At 43.5% G+C, this 14022-nt stretch overlaps 1 protein-coding gene across 3 annotated transcripts in view; it reads right to left on the bottom strand.

Moving 5' to 3' along the window:
* LOC119144096 (serine/threonine-protein kinase Sgk3) overlaps positions 1-14022 on the bottom strand; it is a 61440-nt gene that overhangs the window by 30724 nt on the left and 16694 nt on the right. The window contains exon 1 of one of the 3 annotated variants that reach the window (XM_037379011.1): positions 5749-5891. The exons of 1 other annotated variant lie outside the window; for it this stretch is intronic. The gene's annotated coding sequence lies outside the window, so the exon portion shown is untranslated. Of the gene's footprint in view, positions 1-5465; positions 5660-5748; positions 5892-14022 lie in introns of those variants that run through there. One more of the 3 variants, XM_037379012.1, reaches the window with a different exon arrangement.

Raw genomic sequence — 14022 nt, forward strand, 5'->3', positions numbered from 1 at the left:
AATGTGATTGTTCCCTACTTCACTGATTAGGAATTACAGGGCTGAGCAGGGTTAAGCTTCCCCCCCACCTTTATTTGACTATAACAAAGGTCATCCAAGCCAGTTACACAGACCTTGAGTTTGAAATTGGTTTTTCTTTTCCTTCTGCAAGCCACTGTTAAAAGCTTTACTACAACAAGGCACAGTTCCTATTTTCCACAATTTTATACTGGCATGGGATTAAGACTGTTCTTCACCCATTGCCACACACTAAAATTAAGATCTAAAGGTTAACTGTGCTTTTCATCATCGGAGGTCCACTAAAATAGTCAATAAGCACCACTTTCAGTAAGCATTTCACTAAGCTTAGACTTTACTAAGCACTTATGTCAATCTTGAGCTACTTCAGGTCCCACGCCAGGAACCAAGCACAAGTCCCTGTGTTTTAGCTGTCTTCCTTCCATCAGAGAAAAACACGTAAAGCTTTAAAACGGATTAGGTGTTCCCTGACTAGTATCACTCCCTATCTTCTCTTGTAAACTGACATTCATTACGATGGTTCCCAACATGCCTGCACTGATTCTCACAGTACTTCTCTCATCCCTTTCGTTTTTTAGTGCCGTATTTTTAAATAGCAGTACAGAAGCAGTATGAATTAAAAGCTGTAGTCCAAAGAGTACCACTTGGAAGACTGAGCTTTATTCCAGATCTGAAGTTGAAAGATCTACAGGAAACAAAAGGAGGAAGTGTCACCCAGATTAATTCCGGAAGAGTTTACTCATCTTACTAGGGAGAAGAAGAATAAATCATCTGAGAAGCTGCAACTGCAGTATTTGTGTTTCTTTCTTTAAGCTGCCTGGAAGATCACTGGCTGTAATTATTTTCTTTCCCTGAGGCATCTCCTCAGAGTTGTGACTGGGTCACCAACACTAAGCTGAAAATGCATTTCTTCCAAGTTTGTCAGCTCAGTTTGCCACTAAGCTTCAGAGGATCAGAGCTTTCTTTCAATTTCTATCTGCCACAAGCATATCAGCTCTTGAGAGCTTCTTCTATCTGAACTGTATGTCAGCTGTAGGTCTGACTGTAGAAACAGGGATAGATTTGCCTTAATCTTTGCCATGCTCCATTGAGGAACACAGCTGCAGTTTTCCTAGCAGGTAAAACCACTAATGCTGTGGTAACTACATGAAGTAGTAACAAACAGTAGAGACGTATTTTTATCCACAGTTTCAAAAGTGCAAACTGCAGTGTCTTGAGGGTTGCCAGATACCAGTGAATTTAACAAACATTGTCAGTTGAGAAGTCTCTGCCTCTGGTTATAGCTTTTCCTGTAACTAAAAGCAGGTAGCCCCTGGCCCCAATGTTGGTAACAGGCAGGAAGGAGATGAAACTTCAAAAAAACAGGCAGCAAAATAAATCCACTTAAATCATATTTGGGCACTAGTGAAAGAGCACATAGATAATGCAAGACAGGTTAACACTGCCACCAGTGTTGTCCAGTAACAGCTAGAACTTTTAAGCTGCCACAGTATCTAGCCCTGGAACAGGGGAAGGCACAGACAAATGTGTTAGAGGAGATCAGAAGTCACACATCCTCCTGGCAAGGTTTCAAGCCTGTCAGCGGCTACACTATTCATTCTCTACATGGCGGCTGTCAAAAAGCAAGCAGTATTTTCACAGTTTCCTGCAGAAAGCCACAACAATGTCAAATTTCAGGCTGACCCTTGCCTCTGGTAAAAAGCATGGCAATAACAGAACCCTAACACTAAGAACACATATAGATCTACTATACCCACAAATTATAATGCATTCAGGAAATTGAAAGTATTTTGTGCAACCTCATAACAGCTACATGCAACAGGCAAACAATACGTAGTGTAACGATACATAGCAACCTCTTCTGATTTCTTTCTCCATAAGCTAGGCTCAAACGGTATTAGAAAAGGTTTCTGAAGTTCAGATTATTCTGTACTGAAAAATTTTCTTTTCTAAATTATAATGGCCTGAAGATGATACCATTACACAACCAAAGACCTTTGTTCTAGGTGCTTACAAGTCAGTCTCTGCCAAGAAAGTTCAAAACTTGATTACAAAGCTGTGTGCTCACCTGCTGCCTCTCCAGCTGTAGCCAAATTGCCTTAAATGCCTCTACAGCCACTGCAAATCAGCTATCATACCCATTCTGACTCTTTGAGTAACACAAGGGAAGCAGTGACAGTCAAAAACCCTAAAAGACAGTCTTCCAGCAAGCATGCTTGGAAGAATCACCAGGATCCATGCACACCCACTGGAAGAGAATGGCCATTTCCCTATACACTAATTATCCACCTAGAAAGACTTACTCTAGGGCTGAGTCACCAGTAAAACCAGCTGCTGAAAATCCCACGACTGTGATTCCGATTACAGAAGGAACAACAGGAGACAGTCCTATTACCTGCTATAAACATCACCCTCCTTCCTCTCACTTTAGAGAAAGTATCTATGGCATGCTTTTCATCACTCCTCAGTCTTCACAAATATCCTGATAATGAATCAACATATCACTGGACACTAAAAAATCTTTGAGAAAGCCAGGAAAGTCAACTTTTCCCTCAATTGCTATATAATAAAAGAGAATCCCACTCCTGTTACCAGACAAGCAGCTGACACACAGGAAACAGGAGACAAGGTATTCAGAACCCAATGCAACAGAAATACAGGATGAGGAGAACCAGGGACTGTGGAAGTTGCATGCTTCATAAAGAGTCAAAAGCAAAACACAGATCACTAATCTATAAAGACAGATGGATGGGCAGAAGCTGTTGAATAACTAGGTTCTGAAGAAAGCAGGTTTCACCCCAGCCATTCTTTCAAATACCACATACATATGATAATTTTAATACAGGAACACTGAACATCAGTGTAGACCTCTAGAAATATTCCAGCTGAAGGAAAAGGAGTACACTAACCAGAATACCCTAGTCAATCCTTGGCTTATCTCTTCACACTCCCTTCTACCTACAATTTGACAGAATTCATAATTCGGTCATTGGTATAAAGGAAAAAGCCTGATCCCTGTTTACACACCCACCCCACTACCTTGCATTTTTTTAAAGCCTCTGGTGGCACCACTATGGAAAGCCAACCACTACTCACAGCAATGTGGGCAAAGTCCAATTCAATGGGTTATTACTATTCATAGAAAAGTAGAACAGATAAAGTAAAAACTCAACCAAGGGAAAGAAATAAATTACTCCTGTTTTTTTTGTCTTTATCAAATTTCCTCTGGAGAAGTCAGGTAAACATTTCCTTCCCACAATTCTACTGTACCCAAGAACACCCCTTCTGCCCCACGTTCCAAAATAAGCTCCAACAAATTACTCTTAATTGGCATAACAAGATTCATGACTTGGACTGCATCTATTTGCATTCATGTTTATTACATGACACAACACAGGTTCTTCGCCATGGTAAGCAAACCCCAAGTAATAAAATGGGTCTAAAGAACAAATACTGCCAATAACAGGCAGCTGTCTTTTAATCCTCAGCACAGGTCCACAATAATTTTATCTTTAGCCTGTGTCCATTGTATCTGGAAAGGTTACTATGTGCCTCAGATGGTATGACTTACGCAAATAGCAGAGCACATTAAAAAAAAATAATCAAGTTTGCATCACACTTGCAACCTGCATGTTTCCTGGAGTGCCTCCTCAGCCTTCCTATACACCAGGTCCAATTAAAGTTAAATGCAGATGCCTAGGATAGCACAGATCAAAAGTTGTAGCAAGAGCACTGCCAGCTACTTTCAAGAGGTCTTACAAGCAGCTGATACCAACCACTTGCAACATAGTGAGTTCTACATAAGAGGGCAGTCAGACTTCATTAAACACAAAGCAAGTATTCCCAGCCTCATTTTGCCCCTCTTGATGAAAATTAAGTGGGAACAATGCTCAAATATACTGCCCATTTTTTTACATGACTTCAGGAAAAATCACCAACTGTTCTCCCTCTGTTTCATCACAAACACAGGAGAATTCTGATCTATTTAAGATTGATGTTATTGCTGATACTGGATTTTATGTTGATGTAACTTTCTTCATGTACTGTAACTGGCAAAAGGGTAAAAATCCATACAGCAAAAGGTATCTGGCTTTTAAAATGAAACACATAAATCCAAACTACAGTTCACAATCCAGAAAAACTTCGTAAGTCTGTGCTCTACAGAGCTCACGGCTGCCTAGAACCATAAAGCTGTTGGATAATGAAAAGGCAACAACTTAAATACTGGAATATAAAAGTAAGAGGAAGAGCCTTTAGCAATATCCAAACTGCATGCCCTGTTCACCATCACTTGATTTCTCATGTTACATTAGTACAACTACAGCTAAAATTTTATGTCCATTCTTCTAAGACAAGTTTACCAACTCCTGCAGGTAAGAGCATACGCTGACCTCTCACGTTATTTCAGTGCTGCACGGAGAATAAGGGGTTTCAGTTCTATAAGGATTCAGAGAACAGTTGTTTATGCATGTGTAACAGAATCTGGTGCAATAATGTCAGATGTGGTGAGACTATGATTTACAATCAAAGGTGGGAATTAAGGTTGGAAAGCAATTTTAACACAATTCATCATCATCACATAGCCACTAATTACTATTTCTTCACCTTTAAAATTATCAAGGTTGTTAAAATATCCAGTACTTCTCAAGTTAAACATGCTGTATTTCTCACTTAAACGAGCATCTCAAAATATCTTTCAAGAGACAGGCCAGTTTCCTAGCTTTAAGTTATGAGAAACACCACACATGGGGACTACCTTGACATTAACAGTGAACTTTTCAAAACGCTTTCTAAAAGCTAGCAACACTTTTTTCCTGAGATCTAAAGTATCTTAAAGCCTTCAGGAAAACATTCCCCCACACACGCCTTCCTTTTTTATCATTAGTTCATATTACAGTCATTGAAGAGACTGATGTGCAGGTGAAGACTGAAAAGAAAAAAAATCAGAACTACTTTTAGACACTCAAGAGTGAAACACGAACATTAAAAACTCAAAATGAAGTTAACATCAGCCTTTAAAAATACAGACTCATTCTGCATGATTCTATAAACACACTTAATGTATGTATGAAAGGGGATATAAAAAAAAAGAACAAAAACCCCAACTTAGCTGCAAGAATACTGCAGCAAGAGACCTTCACAGAAATCCTCAGTGCCAAATAACTGGAAGAGCCGTAACAGCATTCAAGTGACATTACTGCGTTGAAGCTAAATGCAGTACCAGCACGAGAACTATCTTAAGTTTAAAGGGGAATAAGAAATGAACATTCCATACTGCAAAATTACTGCACATCTAGAAGCAGAACAGTTACACCTTTAAGAGCTGCCACAGGAGGCATATTCACATAAATATTAAAAATCAAACGATCTGTCAAAACAGCTTTCGTCTTAACGCTTTACAACTGCTTCTTAATTAACCTCCGCAAAATTAAATTCCTCAAGGGTACCTGAATCCCTGCAAGCCACCTAAGAAGCTTTCGTTTTGCGGGACGAGACCTCGTCGGTCATCTCCCTCAGGTTCGCTGCGCTCTTCCGAGACACCAGCCACATACCGGCTGCAAACCGCTCGGAGGAAGCAGTAGGTGCCGCGCCGGTACCGCCCCGGGGCATGCCCCGCGCCCGCGGAGCAGCGCAGCGGACCCGCACCCCCCGCACCCCCCCCGCCTCCCGAGCTTGGCCACCAGCTCCGCCGCGCCGCGCGCAGCTCGGGGACGAGACCAAGCCGCTCACCTCCACCCCGATCAACCACTTCTCGGCTCCCTGGTTTCTAGGAAGTTACAAATTTCTCACATTCCCGGTCCAGCGGCGCCGCGGGGCCGCCCCCACCAGCGCCCGCCGCCGCTCTCCCGCGCGGCCATCGCCCGCCCGGCGGCGCCCCGCCGCCCCGCGCCCGCCCCCGGAACCCCGCAGGCCGCCGCACACGCGGCCCCAACGGCGGCGAACAGCGAAAGGCGGCTCCGCCCAGGAGAGGAGGCCGCGCCGCCGCGGGAGGCCAGCGCCCGGCAGGGCCCCGCACCGCGCCTCACCGCAGCGCCGAGCGGCAACGGCGGCGCACGCGGCTGCCCCCTCCCCTCGCCCACGCACCCCGCACGTGCGGCCGCCGCGCCGGAGGGGGGCGGGCGCGGGGGAGCGGCGCGAGCGGAACGGCGGCCCCGGGTACGTCCCTCCGCGGGAAGCGCGCGCGGGGCCGCGCCCGCCGCCCCGGCCCACCCACGGGCGCGCCCGCCGGGCCCGCGCCCCTCCGCCCCCGCGGCGCCAGGCTGCGGCCCGGCCGTGACGCGGCCCAGGCTGCCCGCCGGCCAGCGACAGCCCGCAGCGCCCCCGGGGCCGCCGCGGGGCCCGCACCCTCCTCACCGCGGGCCGCAGGCCGGGGCCGGGAGGTGAGGTTTTACCCCCCGCCCCTTGTAAAAAAACTTACAATTCCCCCCTTCCCGATTACAAGTTCCCGCTTTCCCCGCCCCGCCACCGCAGCCCCTGGGGGGGGACACGCTCCCGCTCCTGCCGGCGGCTCCTCACAGGAACGGAGGAAAACCAGCAGCCTCGCGGCAGAACGGCCGCCCTGGTAAAAATACTTTCACCCCCCCAGCCCGCGCACATGAGGGGCTTCCCGCAGCCCCGCGGCGCGTCCGGGGGCGGCCTCAGCCCGCCGGCAGGGCTGACCCTGCACCAGCCGCCGCTGCGTGAGGGCGCTGCCCTTCCTTCCTCCTGTGCGGGAGCGGTAACACACAAAAATGAGGTCGGTGTGTAGTTTAGGGAACTAGCACTGTTTAGGGAACCGTTTCTGCGCCCTCTGAAATTAAAAGGGTAAGTTTCAATGCCCCAGTTAAAATTCAACTAGACCTCTTAAAACAAAGTGTAACTCGGTTTTTCCTGAGCAGGTGGAGGCCATAAAACAGTTACAAAAATACAAATTCCAGAAAAAAAAGCTTTCAATGGCAGGATCGCTTCCGCTTCGTTTTGTTAACTAGATCTGAAAGCACAGGCCAGCCAGGCGTCAGCACGGATTCAGTCTAACAGAACAGACCACCACACCCATGACAGTTAACATCTCGTGTTTACTGAGGATCTGCTACGACGTCTGAACGTGTAAATTCACCATTCAGACAGCTTAAGAGACAAGGAATATCTAGTGCCAACAGTAACACTCAGGATGAGGTAGAAGCTTATGCCATTTTAGCTTCCTCCATATAAATACCTGAAATGGTTCTTGGGATTTCAACTGACATGTAAAGAATGAGCACATGTGAAAACGCAGCCCATTCCACTGTCTTAACTGATGTAACCTAGGTGCCTCAAAACCCCACAGGTTTTTGTCTGGAAATTACTCTATTGATTATGGAGAAGCCCCATGTTCTACAAGCGTGTCTTCACAAGACTTGTATTTGGGCCTGATGAGACATGATGATGCTCATTTCAACAGCTGCAGGTATTGGCAAGTGTCTGGCAAGTAGTGATTCGGGAGATCCTGTTTCTGAGCTCTCCTACTGCAGTATTCCTGCATAATACTACACTCATGTGTCAGGCACTGACAGTCATCCAAGCATTCTCCAAAAACAAACCAGAGAAGCAGCCTGGCATTATTTAAAATACGTCAGTGTTTGGATTAGCGTGTTGTAACTGTGTACACACAAGCTGCAAGTCAACTGGATCACAAACTCTCATTTCAGTAGAGCCCGCACAGGAAGAAGTGAGGCATTTTCACATCCTAACATGCCCCTTCCTATTTTGGAGTTTTCCTATTTTGGGGTAGGCACTGCTAGATCCAGGGACCCTGCACTGCAGCAACAGCCTTCTCTTGCTCGTTCAGATCAGGCAAGGTATTTGCCTTACATTCATTAAAGGAACGTTGTTAGCACTTCTAGTTATGAATCCCAGAGCAGAACACTTTCGAACTTCAGTCAGTTAGAATTAACTTATTGGCAAGTAATTTAATCAAGTAATCTGTATTCAAGAACTATTTTACTTTAGAGTTGTTCAGCAGTGTTCATCTGTCTGGTTGATAGTTTTCAGTTAATCATTCACTTGTCAGCAGATCAGTTGAATGGAGCCACTGGACTGATTTACAGTAAGTAAAAGGGCCTCAACCTAGGAAAGCCAAGATGACCCTGGCCTAGACATAATTTAATTCTGCCTACCTGGCCACACAGTCTAAGTCCTAAACCTTTGACTAGCGGCTGTTTGTCCTTCCTCACAGTTAAAAGCTCCCTGAAGACTGGGCCGTCAACCAGTTCATTTTACACAGTTCCTCTCACTATTCTGGAGCTGTGCTCAATCCTAAGCAATTAAGGTAGCAGCAACGTGGTATGTATCCTTAAATTGTAATTTGCCTGAATGAATTCTACAGCATGTTCATCTGTCTAGTGAATCATATTATGCAAAACACTATTAAGGTCTTAAAATTAAGGTCCTAAAATTTAAATAAATCCTAATTTACAGATTTTCTTGATGAGCTTTTAAAGGCTAATATTCTAATGTCAATGTGGATACCTGGTGGTTAACTGCATAGCATACAGAAACACAGGTAAATCAACTTGCATTTTCAAGTGAAGTTAAAGGTCAGTATTCACTCTTGACATTTTTGTACCCAGTAACTTGCTTGCATTCTCCATTTATGTTTCCTGGGCAAGTAATACACACAAAGAATCTTGCTTCCACTGTGTTGCAGTACTTCACTTCTAAAGAATGTTACAAATCCATGTACTGTGCTGTCTGTCACCTGAACTATTTAAAGTCTCTGCTGAAGAATACCAGTGACTAGGTGGTGAGGGTGGAAAAGAAGAAAAAATGGAAAAGAAATGAAGGACCTAACTCACTGCAAATCTGAGATGTCACAGAAATGCAGGGTACCTATAACAGGTTTCTCCAAACCCAGTATGAGCAGGTAGCAATAATCTGAACTATTAGGTTCTGGGTTTACTGAAAATACCCTCAAATTAGTATGAAAACTTTGTCCCTGACCAAAGATGAAAAGTCTTAATTTTACAATATCGATAGAACTATACAGTCAAAAAGACAGTATAAAAAACACTGTAAGACAAAGACAAGCAAGAATGCAGATGACTTGTTTAAATGTAGCCTTGAGCTTTGCAAATGAACACTATTCTGTATGTATATTCTGTGATACTTTGGCACGTATTCAAATATTCACACAAGCAGCACAGCCCAAACCACTTGACAACCATAGTCCAGTATTTTTAGTCACTGTTAAAACACAGTGGGTCAATTGAGCAACACCTTGAAATCATTACCTCACTATCAGCTTTGAACACCAACACCTCAACATTCCGTTTCACTTCCTGCATCTTCAAAGGAGTATCTTAGCCTACCACTTTTAACACAAAGCTTTCTACCCAACTCCTCACGCTCAGGGACAACACAACCTCCTTGCCCCAAAACAGACCATTAACAGAGTCATCAGGTTTGGACACTAAGATAAGATAGTGTTTGAAATCAAAACCACTTCCGCCGATAGGATCTGACATACCAGCAACTCCAGTTAAACCAAATGCATGTCTGCTTAAAACCCTCCAAAAGGCATTGACTGACACTGTAACAGATATGAAATGATCTTTTAAATCATTATTGTTAGCTTTTAACCTATAAAGCCCTACGCCTAACTGCACTCGGGTAACAACTGATGACCACTGTAGTTAACTTTGCATGTGCCAATTGTTTTAATCAAAGATGAAAGTTCACTTCCTCTAACTCCAAGCAAGTTGTATCCACCTACACAGCATTGAGTAGTCTGAGGACATCACCCTTTGGAAAGCCTCAGGCTACAATGCATGGGCCCCACAATGACACAGGCACGGCAACTCAGGGCAAATACTGTCTAACACCCAGCTTTCTGGCAGTCAAGAAGACCCCAAAAAAATGTATGAAGACAGATATGCACCTGCTCTTTACTATCAACTACTCTCACGATGCTTCCCAGCCTCTTGTTTGGAGGCTAATTAATCCATGCTCATACCCCACTGCCTGCTTAGGAGCAGGACTTTGAAAAGACTTGGGAATGGGCCAGTTGGGACTGGGACCAGGCGTTCAGCACTGCAAAGCATGACACACAAGATCACGTACTGGAGAAAAGAGTCTTCTGATAGACTCCTTGGACACAGGAGATTACCAGAAAACACAGGCTACCAAGGTCAAAATCAAATACAAGAAGACCCTCAGTGGGAAAGTGATCTAGCTGAAAGCCTGAGAGTTAAAACTGTGGAAGAAATGCCAGCCAGACAATATTTAAACCTCACAGCACACATGCAATCAACATTGTCACCAGGTAACTGTTCTTTACCAAAGCTGGTTTTCTAACACTTAATGCATGCATTCATATTAATAGCTTTCATTTAATTCATGTGCATAGTTGCGTGCCTGTGCTTATTAGAGAAGTCTGAATAATGGTTCCGTTTTATGCGAGCTGCACAGGGGAAATGGTTTTTCCCCCTACCTTCTTTTTGTATGCTACATCAGCAACAAATGTCTTATACGGTCTTTCAATTTGAAGGAATAAAAGGATACTTAAAAGACTGATTTACTGCAACACATATTTCAACACTTTCTCCCAAACCAACCAATCCACCCCAAACCACCATAACCCATCTGAACAAGTATGACTGAAATATTCAGTATTTTCTCTTGTGAAAGTGTAAGAATTTGGCAGGTAAAAGGAGGCTTCCCAACCTTGAATAACATTCATAGTGAAATAAGAGTTTTCCAGCACTCCAGACACAAAGATGACGGTCTATGTATTACAAGAAGAATGTCCTGGAGCACAGAGGCTGTTGAAGATAAAAATCAGGATCTGCAGCAACACTACATGGACTCACACTTAGCATATCAGACACCACAAACCAAAATAATGGAAAACTATAGAAAAACTGTAATAGATTACATAATTTCACAGGCTATGCATAACATGAACCAGAAGAACAACAGCAGCACCACACTGAAGAAATTCTTCACAGAAGCTAAGAAGAAAACTGGTTTAAATCAATTGAAGCATATACTAAAGATGAGCACTAGTACAGAAGCAAGCATTGTGCCAAAAGCAGCAGTGTCACAAGGAATTAAGGAAAAACAGATAAAGCTGGAAGATTAAAATGACGAAGTTTACCCCTACCTAGGGGAACATGTATGCCAAGTACGTTGTTGTGTACCTTGGAAATGAAGATTCCCTGACAGTGGTCTTCAGAGCCATTATGTTTTTTGTTAAAAATACATTAAGCTTTCAGACTATTCAGCAATGCAGTTATACGGTGGGATGATGAAGCCAACAGCTGAGAGTTTCTCTGGGCAAGAATAACTGTAGTAAACAGTAAATACACTCAGTAACATGGAAAAGCCCCACTAAGCAGTACAGTAGCACCTCTGCCTCAAATGCATTGACATTTACATTGGTCAGTGCAACCACACATATACCTGGTCCTTCCTAGAAGCAGTATCTGCACTCTGAACATCCAGCAGACCTATGTGGGACTTCCTAACATCTACAGTCCACGCTGAATGGTAACTCTTACTTGCCTGCTGGGTATCCAGAGCTCACAAAACAAATGCAGACAGTTCAGGTTCTGTCCTGGTACCCCCCCCAGGCAGAAGAGAGGAGGCATCTCTGGACAAAATCAGATGCATGACAGGTTTTACAGATCCTATCTCAGTCCAAGCATAGCCATCATTCCTCACACAGTACTAGAGACTTTGCCTAGGGATGCTTCCCTTTCCCCTCACAAAGGCCACTTTCATATCACATATTTTCACAGAACCATAGAAAGGTTTGGGTTGGAAGGGACCTTAAAAATCATCTAGTCCCAACCCCCCAGCCACAGGCAGGGACACCTTCCACTAGACCAGGTTGCTCAAAGCCCCATCCAGACTGGCCTTGAACACTTCCAGGTTTGGGGCAGCCACCACTCTATTTTACTCCAAAGATTTTTCATTCCCCGAGATGCACGGATGACTATATTTTGAGCTGCTTTCTTACAAGCCAGGGATTTCTGGCTGTACTTCATATACTTCATGTTTGGTTATGTTACATACAGTCTTTTACAATGAGAAGGAATCTGTTCCAAGCAACAACTACAGACAAACTACGGACCTGGCGATTACCTCATTGTGGGGAAGTATTTGATATGCATAAAGAACTGGAGGTAGCAAACAGAGCATAACGGGCTGAGTCGTGGTGGGGAGGCAACCCAAGTGATTCACTCCAGTAGAAAAGCTCTATGTACCTCAGACATAGCACAGACATCCCTCATCAGCTTGACACCAACATATAATCCATACCATAACCAGTTTCACATTTTAACCAAATACATGAGTATTAAAGAACACACATATATGCAAACCAATTTACTGTTACAAGCATTAGACAGGCTTTTAGAGGATGGAAAACAAATTGAAAACATGAAGACAATAAAGCCATAAGTTACCCTTTTTTCCTTTAATGAAAAAGTTCTGCTTGTCTACATGTCATGATTACTTGAAGCCTCTGTATATTTTCATAAATGTATGCAGGAAAATTCATTCCTTTTGGACAACACTATGTCGTAACTAACAACCCTCTGGGTAATTCAATATAGACAAGCTATTTTTGGTAGGAACTGTGTAAATGCATGACAGAATTTCAAGCTAAAAAAGCAGTATCAGGCAGTGAAATACCTTATCTACATTTTCAATACATGCATCCCTATTTTCCTCACTGCATCCTGCTGAAGTTCTTTATCTCCCTTATGCATACACCAAAATATATTATTATTGCCATACCAGTCATTTTGGAGTACTTTTTTTCAGCCAGGGCAAGTTGAACAATGTATTTTGTTATAAAGCAAACAACGTAAGATTAGTTTCTAAAAATGACTTCTCATGTAAGGCATTTAAAGTGAACAGTGAAGTGCACATGAACTGCCTGACAAAGCTCACTTCTGACCCAAACCCTGCTGTTTACATCCTGTTCACTTATCAGTGTAATGGCTGGCAGGGTTCCACCAGGAGATGTCATCCAACTGTAGCCATGGTGGTAGGAGAAGCACCGCTGAGGGCACACAGACACACACCAGTATCCATGGCCCACTGAGCCCAGAGCTCTTTCTGCCTTGCACCTACCCTCACTCATTGCACGTGTGTGGTCTGGAGTAGGTACCCAAACTAGTTCAGCTACCAGAAGGAGCATAACAGTATGAATGGTAAACTCCTGATAGCCTAGGCTGCCTTAGTTTTCAGTTATCTTAGACATGCATAGTGAAGATACTGCCTCAAGCCATCACCATCTGCTTACATGGAAGCATGGAAGATTTACATGGGTTCCAACAATATGAGGAAAAAGTAGTTCATTGGACCCAACTTATCACCAAGTCCTACAAGGGTATATACATAAATAACAAAAGGACAAAGATAACTGGCTGCTTTATAGATACACAGCAACATATGTGCTTGACATCAAATATACAGCTTATTGGTATAGGCTAACTTGCTCTGGGACTAGTTTCAGCAGACATGCACTGCAATAAATTACTACACTGTTAAACACTTCAAGCTGAAGTTATCCAATACAGCTCATAAAGTGTAAGTTCTAAAAAAACTCCCAACTGGTACCACTGTGAGACCTGCATTTTGCTCTTAACAAAGGCTCTTCAGAATTCCGTTTCTAAATGAAGTTCTATAAAACAGGCCAAGCATCAGAGCTTGCAGGAGATCTGAGCAGTTTGTGCTGGAAGGTATACCAAAACTAAGCTAAGTATAACAAAAAAAAAGTTCCCTAAGTAGTAATTCTGTATGGATGTTTCTTAATTCAGCCTCCTGAATCCCAGCTACAGCACGCTCTACTAGAATTGCAAATAACAGGCTGGGGTGAACAAACATGCTTTGGTAAACAAGTGATCTGGCACACAATGTTATGTAGGTGGGGTCTACCCAGAATGTCAAGAGTTCTTTCTCAAATTGTAGAGATGAGCAAGAATCCAAGCACTATATTTGCATTTTTCAAGCTATTTACTGGTATTCTATTCAAAC

Source organism: Falco rusticolus, chromosome 3, assembly GCF_015220075.1.
Source record: "Falco rusticolus isolate bFalRus1 chromosome 3, bFalRus1.pri, whole genome shotgun sequence".
Classification (NCBI taxonomy): domain Eukaryota; kingdom Metazoa; phylum Chordata; class Aves; order Falconiformes; family Falconidae; genus Falco; species Falco rusticolus.